General features: G+C 41.3%; 1 pseudogene; it reads right to left on the reverse strand.

The window, feature by feature from the left end:
* Positions 1 to 440: 440 nt before the first annotated feature.
* Positions 441 to 6,462, reverse strand: LOC116091360 (annotated as a pseudogene).
* Between the last annotated feature and the right edge of the window lie 1,355 nt (positions 6,463 to 7,817).

Here is a 7,817-nt window from a genome sequence, read left to right on the forward strand (position 1 = left end):
TCTGGCCCCTCAAGTCACTGAAGACTAGTCACATCTTCTCTCATTGAGGTGTGATGAGGCAGCCCAGTTAGGGGAACAGGATCCACAGGCAGGCAACAGCATCAAGGTAAGCCCCTGCTCCAGTTATTGGAGGACCCACATGAAGACCAAGCTGCGCATCTGCTACATATATGCAGGGGGGCTTAAATCAAACTCTTGTATGTTCTTCCGTTGGTAGGTAAGTCTCTGGGGTCCCTCAAGGGTCCAGGATAGTTGACTGTTGGTCTTCTTGTAGAATCTTTTATCCCTTCCATGTTCCTCAATCCTTCTTCCAACTCATCCACAAGATTTCCCAAACTCAATATAGTGTTTAGCTATGGGTCTTTGCATCTGTTTTAGTCAGCTGCTGGGTGGAGCCTCTCACAGAAAAGTTATGCTAGGCTCCTGTCTATGAATCCAGTCTAACAGATACAAACATAACCTGAGGCTCCTAGGTAGTTGAAGGACAGAGACAGGCCTGTAATGTGTCCCTATTGATCCTCTGAGGACAGCTCAGCAGCCTCCCTCAAAAAAGCAAAAACCATTGGCAGGGGTTGCTACTACATTAATTTATGTCTGTCTCACACAGGGCACCTGTGTATCCAGGCCAGCAGTGACAAATATAGCTGTCAACAGTGTCTTCACATGTTGTATCATTGTGACAATGCTTTGACCAACAAAGAGGCATCAAAGTTTCACAGTGTGTCCCTGTGAATCCACTCCCCATGCTGTCTCAGTAGTAGTTGTTTCCTCCATCCACATATTTACCTCCATGAAGATATGGCTGACTGGCACATTCATCAAAGTTGAATTCACAGTAGTCTCCAAGGAATCCAGATAAATAAGCCCCAAGAACATACTGACATGTGGCACCATATGTAGGCATGTCTGGGATCCACATTCATCAATTTCCAACTCACAATTCACGTCAGAATATGCTTGAGAACAGACACATGTGTCTTCCTATCTCATTGGGGCCCATAGTCTCATTCATGTGGGAATCAGAAACACATTCATCTACTTAAGTCACAAAGACTTAGAACACCTTGGTATCCAGGCACACAGACTCAGGAGTGGCCATTGATTCCATCCTGGCACACAGCACCATTATGACAAGGTCTGGAAGCACACTCATTGTGATCTGTCTCACAGAACCTTCAGCATCTCCAGCAGTGAAGATACAGACAGGGAGCTCAGGGTCTTTACTGGAAGATGTCTCCATGTTGGCAGGTGTTCCCGCCACAGGAATTAGTGGAATATTCACAGGCCAGCCCCTTTAGCCCAGGAAAACAAGGGCACCAGAAGCCCCTTTCTCTTGGGTTATTGACACAAGTGGCAATTCCTTGGCAGGGACTGGAGAAGCAAGGATCTTTTAGATCTTCACAGACATTGTCCAAATTATTGGCTATGTCTAAGCAACAATTGTTGTCTTCTGGAAAACCCTTGCACACAGAATTGTTTTGGCAAGATTTTCAGGGACACCTGGTATTGTTTTTATTACAGAATGAAGCCTGGTACCTCAAGTCACCGTAGGACTCAGGTACATCCTTTCACACTGAGGCCAATCAAGACAGCCCACCCAGTTAGGGGAGCAGGATCCACAGGCAGGCAACCCAGAGTCAGGGTAAGCCCCAGCTCCAGTTGTTGGGGGACCACATGAAGACCACCCTCCACATATGCGGGGGAATGGAGGACTCATCAGGCACTCTTAAGGATATACAATATTTTTAAAGATAATTGTATTCTTTTTTGAAAGCTTCATGTTTTAATATGCATGAGAACATCACCCATATCATTCCTGCTTCTCCATATCCCTCTTCAAATCCCCCTCCATGTTTCACTTCAAAATGTGTGAGCTACTAACAGAAAATGAAAGATTCCAGCTGTTATTCAATCCATGATGTCCCATGTCTCAGCTGGTCTTCAGTAGACACTGAAATCCCAAAGAAGCAGGCTCTAATGACAGTGAAGGATTGGACTTGCCAGTGAGAGCAAACAAAGAAGAGCAAAGGCTTCCTTCTTCCATGTTTTTTACATTTACTATATTTATATATAATATATATATATATGTGTGTGTATGTGTAATGTGTGTGTGTGTGTGTGTGTGTGTGTGTGTGTGTGTGTGTGTGTACAGGCTGCCATCAGAAGGTATGGCCCAAAATAAAGATGGATATTCCCACCTCAAAAGGTCTGGATTAAAATTGGGTCTTCCCATTTCAAATGATTTAATTAAGAAAAATATCCCTCACAGGTGTGTAACAGGCCACTTGTTTTTGAGTTATTTCCAGATGTAATCATGTTGACAACCAAGAAGAGCTATCAAAATTCCACCCTTGTCAACTTGACACACAATAATATCTCCTTAGGACATGCTTAATTTTCTAATGAAAACAAATAATCAGATTATAATTATGCCTGACACACTCAGTGTCCCATGTACAACCACAAACACATTATAAATTTTAGAATATTTGGCAATGTCCCTTGAGGGATATTCTTTTATAATCTCAAAACGAGAATATAATAACTGCTGATATTCTTTTAATTGATGTTATATTACACAATAAAGAAATCCAGGAAAGAAACACAAATATCTGTACAAAGACATTCTTAACAAAATGTGTGAGCTACTAACAGAAAATGAAAGATTCCAGCTGTTATTCAATCCATGATGTCCCATGTCTCAGCTGGTCTTCAGTAGACAATGAGAAATTCAGGAAAGAAACACAAATATCTGTGCAAACACATTCTTAACAAAATATGACAAGAAGCTTTAATGTCAGTTACAATCTTCATCTCCTCTATTACCCATTTTGTATTTGTTCCACCCTCAACAAGCACTTCAGCAGGTTTTGGATCTTTTCCTAGAAGGGTGGCCCATGTCTTCACTACTGATGGGTCTGTGCCATTTGTCATCCTGCCTGGATTAGGCTGTTGTAGTTTACCGTTCACTTCATTCACAGGACATGGTAGCACCAAGAGATTCCCTAAAGGATATCCTGCACTCCAGACATCATCTTTCTTACCTCCATTATGGAGAAGCTATCCAATTTCCCCATGGTAATCTGGACCAATTACCCCTCCTAAAGATAAATGAAGCCCAAACTTTGACCAGGGTAAAAATAAGCTTCAGGTTCAATGGAATATTTGTTGTGGCTCTTGGCAGGAGCACTCCAGCCTCTAGAAAGCAAATTTCTAGGGCAGCAGAGTTTAAGGTCACTGGAACAGGAAGCAAAATTTTTTCTTAGTGGGTCACTAGAGGTGATAGTGAGTGAAACTATTCCCTCTTCTGTATTTTTGTTCCTAGACTGTAGATATAGGAGAAACCATGCCATATATTGGACACTGATTCAACACATACACTGCATTCTGGAGAACTCTGCCCCAGCCCTTCAGGATGGTCATTCAATCTTTCTATCAGGCAACCTACTGTAGGATGATGAGGAACATTATAAGACTAGTGGATTTCATGATTGTGGCCCACAGATGTACTTCTCTGACTGTCAAATGATTTCTTTGGTCAGAAGCGATATTGTGTGGAATACCATGATGTCAGATAAAATATTATTTTGAGAGGCCAAATGTTCTAAGTTTAGACTTCATTTTAGAGAACCTGACCTAAATTTAAACTCAGGTAAACTAACAGGCTGCTTGCTACCTAACATTAGTTTCCAAGTTGCCCCGCCCCCAACAAAACCTGAGCCTAGCTCCTCTCTAGGCTAATCCCTAATAAGACCAAAGTTTCCAGGTTACACCCTCAACAAGACCAATGTCTCCAAGTTAGTCCCCCCAACAAACCACCCCAGGTTACAAGCCCATCCCTGCCTAGTGACCAGAGGAGCAGAAATTATGCTTATGATATGACTCGCAACACCAGCCAATTATGTTAAAGGTCACAGTAGCTTTTCAGTTAGATGCTTGCACACTTACCCCTGCTTGCTGCTTACTATAAAGCCTTGCCCCATAGACCTTTTGGGCTCCCCCATCACCAAAACTTCCCTGTGTGATGGCAGTGATTTGGGAGGGCAAGCTAGCTGAAATAGAATAAATACCCAGCTGTGAGTTGCATCAGATTGGCTCCTGTCTGTTTTTTGGGGGACCACTAACATTTTCCTGGCACTCCACTGTAAGTCCACAAATGGTAGCAATTCATGTTCTAGAGCCCATATGTAAGCTTCATCTCTGCCACCATGACCACTTTGTTCATGGTCCCATTGGACAATGACAGAGATGGCTAGAGAAAGAAGTTAACAAGCCACAGAATGGATAGATCATCCTATCTAAGTGATTATTAAGCCCCTCTTCAGCTGAGTCACCTATTGATGACATTTACATGAGACACAAATATCTTCACATCCTTTGCCCATATCTAGGCACATACTTCTCCCCCAAATGACTTTCTTACCAATTTTCCAAAACATGTTTTCTACAAGTCCCTGACCATGCTGACAATCCATTGGCTATAGCCCATGAATCAATGAAAAACCATACACCTTTTCATTTCTTCTTCTAAAAATGTGTACTGCCTGTTGTTCTTCCTACTGTAAAGATTTCCCTTCGCTGCTGTCTTTCATGATTGTCCAAAAAGGAGGTTGTGAAGTGGAAATTTCTGGTTTCTCTGGAAACTCAGTTATGTCATATGATGTTTTGCTGAAGCAGACACAGATGAGATGATGTTTTGCTCACCTTGCATCACACTGCTGATCTTCCTTTCTTGTGACTTTGTAGAGAGTAACTCACCAAAGAACTTCTCATGATATTCCAGTGGCTTCTTGCTGCTTCTGTGGACTTGGGCCTATTGGTGGAGCCTTGCAGTTTCTTCTTGATAGAAATGTCATTGCTGATTAATGAGAGGTGATTGCCAAGTGGACTGGTCTGCTGCTGCTGCTGATGACTATTGGTGTTTTGCTAGTGGACTGGATTGCTGACAACTCAGATTGGAATAGCCCCAAAGAACTATTTCCAAACACATTCACAAGCTTTGTTTCATATTAACCTTTCTTTCCCAATACCTCTGGTAGGTGGTGAGCTAGAAGTTAAAGGGAGGTTGCAGTGTTTAAAAATGCTTATTAAAGTAGGTTTTGAAAAATCTAAACCAACAGGGTTGTAATGCTATAGCTTTCCACTTCTGGGTAATGCCTGCAGGAAGTGCAGGATCATCAGTAAACCTGACCACCCTTGCCTTCTCTTCCTTGGTCAGTCAATCATAGGGCACACCAAATGAGTCTATAGGTACATGCTTGGGAGCAGATGGTATTGTAACAGGAGTAACAACCATAAACATTTGGACAACTTCTTCATATAACTTGCTTGTGTCTTCAGAAACTGATTGGGTCCAATCACATATATACCACCTCCATTTGATAATAGATTGCTGGTGTGCACGACCTACTTTATAGTTTGGTGGGTCAGATAAAACCCAGCTCATGATGGTCAACATAGATCAGAAGGTAACTTGGAGGCCTTTGGTCAAATGTTCAATTTCTACTAAGGCCCAAACAGGTGAAGAAATGCCATACAAAAGAAGAATATTTGTCTGCATATAATGGTAGAGGCAGGAATAGTCGTAACAATGTTTTGTTTTCTTTTGATTTTATGACCCAATTAGTTTCATTATGGTTGCTTATAATGGTATGAATGGGCCTCTTTATATACCAGTGACTACACTGTGGAAGACTTTTCTCCTTCCCACAACAAAACAAACAAATTAAGAATATATAAGCTATACATGAAGACAAGTCATTAAAAGACATAAAATCCATATAGAAATGTGGCCCATATATATAAATGTGGAGCCACAAATCTAAAGTATATAGGCTTTAAGCATCAGTAAGGCAAATGTGTTCTTCAGTGATAATTTGTTTATTGTTACTTATAAGGTGTGTATTTTAACAAACTGGTCTCAAGTTATTGTACATGCAAGTCCTAGATACCTTGACAGCTCTGGGCATTTTCAAGGAGACCAAAAGCAGTGAACGATGGAGGATCTAGACTAATTGTACTACTCCTTGATTATCCTTATCTCCTAGAAAGTGGTTAATGAGACCAGAATAGAGCCACTGATCCACACAGAATATGTGCATTTAATGGAGTGATAATCTTGATCTTCATGGTGGTAGGAGCCAGAGCAATGATCTCCTTCTTCATCCTGTCACCGATACCTGGTCATAGATTGGTGCCACCAGACACCACTGTGTTGGTCTAGAGGTTTTTTTGTTTGGTTGTTTTTTCTTTTTTCAAATATTGTCATCACACCATGATGGAATTGAAGGTAATTTCATGGATGCTGCGGGATTCTATAGCCAGGAAGGAATGTTGGAGGAAACTCTCTGGACAGTGGACCTACTTATTATCAATAGTGATGATCTGGCCATCAGGCTGCTCATCGCTCCTCCCCAGGAAGGAGAAAGACATAGTGATGATTATCTCTTGCTCAGAGTCCATGGTGACATATAGCAGTTTCTCCTTGATGCAATTCTCAGTTTCCCACTGGACTATTTAAGGAAACTGTAGCCACATTTGGTCAGGATCTTCATGACATAGTCTGATAGATCCAAGCAAGCCTGGAGTCTATCACAAGTTTGTGGTAAGACTGGAAACATCCAGGATAGTACCTACTGAATGGCTAAGTACATGGCTAGGATGTAGAATGTCTAAACATGATCTGGGTCATGTTTTCCTGATTGGCCTTGAGGTTCAGGCTGTTTTGGGTGAGTAACACCAGGGTTTCGGTTGTGGAGAAACATGTACCTTATTGTAAAATATATAGTGCCAGTTCTTCTCTGTGTCATCCCAGTTGGTGACAATGTTGTGCACAATGAACTGCTTCAGGGTCAGGATGCCTCTGTTGTTCTAGGCTTCATTACCCACATAGTTCTTCTGTCCCATGCCCAATGTCACATCCCGGGACAGAAGGCATCCAGTTATGGAGGGGAAAACTGCCTTGTGAGCATCAGAAGCTGCAAGTCTGTTTTGGCATACTGGATCCATTGTTGTCCTGGTTGTTCACGGACAACTGAGTGATGGGTTAGGAACAGCAACAGGGAAACTACAGGAGGCTGTTCATAAGGTAGATATAGATTTGACAGTGTCTTTGGTAATATTATATTTGTCCCACACAATGACTTTAAAAGTTTCCTAAGCTAACTTTCTAAACTTTACAAATTGACACTATCATGTTTTAACAAAAATCAAATTACCTGTTTGCTTCTTTTGAAGGATAAAATGATTTAACAAGATTTGGACCATGTTCTCAAGTGGTAGAAGGAAGCTACTGTGGGTGGGAGATGATTTTCAGTCCCCATGGATTCTATATCATTTCTGAATGTTTCATACCCATACAGTTTCACTTATTTATATTACTGCTCAGAATCCTGGAGGAGTTTGTAATTCCTGTCTAAAGTATCAAACTTCATGCTACTTTATTGAACAAACAAAATACATCCCATCTGTTCACTCATATACTCAAAAAATCGTTTGGGGTTCTTTTTTTTTTTCTGTCTCTCTTTTCAGAAAATAATTCTATGTCTTAGTGAGACTGTTGCTTCCAAGCTGTGTAAAAGGACATGCTTGCCATCACCCCAGATTCTCTTCTTCATTCTCTATATGGTCAGTGCAGTGTCTTCTATTTGGTTATCAGCATTTGTTTGTAAAGAAGGACAGTGTGACCTCCCGGGCAGGAGGACCCTTTGAGTGAAGAAAGCCGTTAGCAAATCAATCCTAAAGTGATTTATTTCCAAGCAGTAGATAGCAAGGAGGCAGTGTATATTTATCATTTGGACAAGGCCTTAATAAAGATA

The sequence above is a fragment of the Mastomys coucha genome, chromosome X (genome assembly GCF_008632895.1).
Source record: "Mastomys coucha isolate ucsf_1 chromosome X, UCSF_Mcou_1, whole genome shotgun sequence".
In the NCBI taxonomy this organism is placed as follows: Eukaryota; Metazoa; Chordata; class Mammalia; order Rodentia; family Muridae; genus Mastomys; species Mastomys coucha.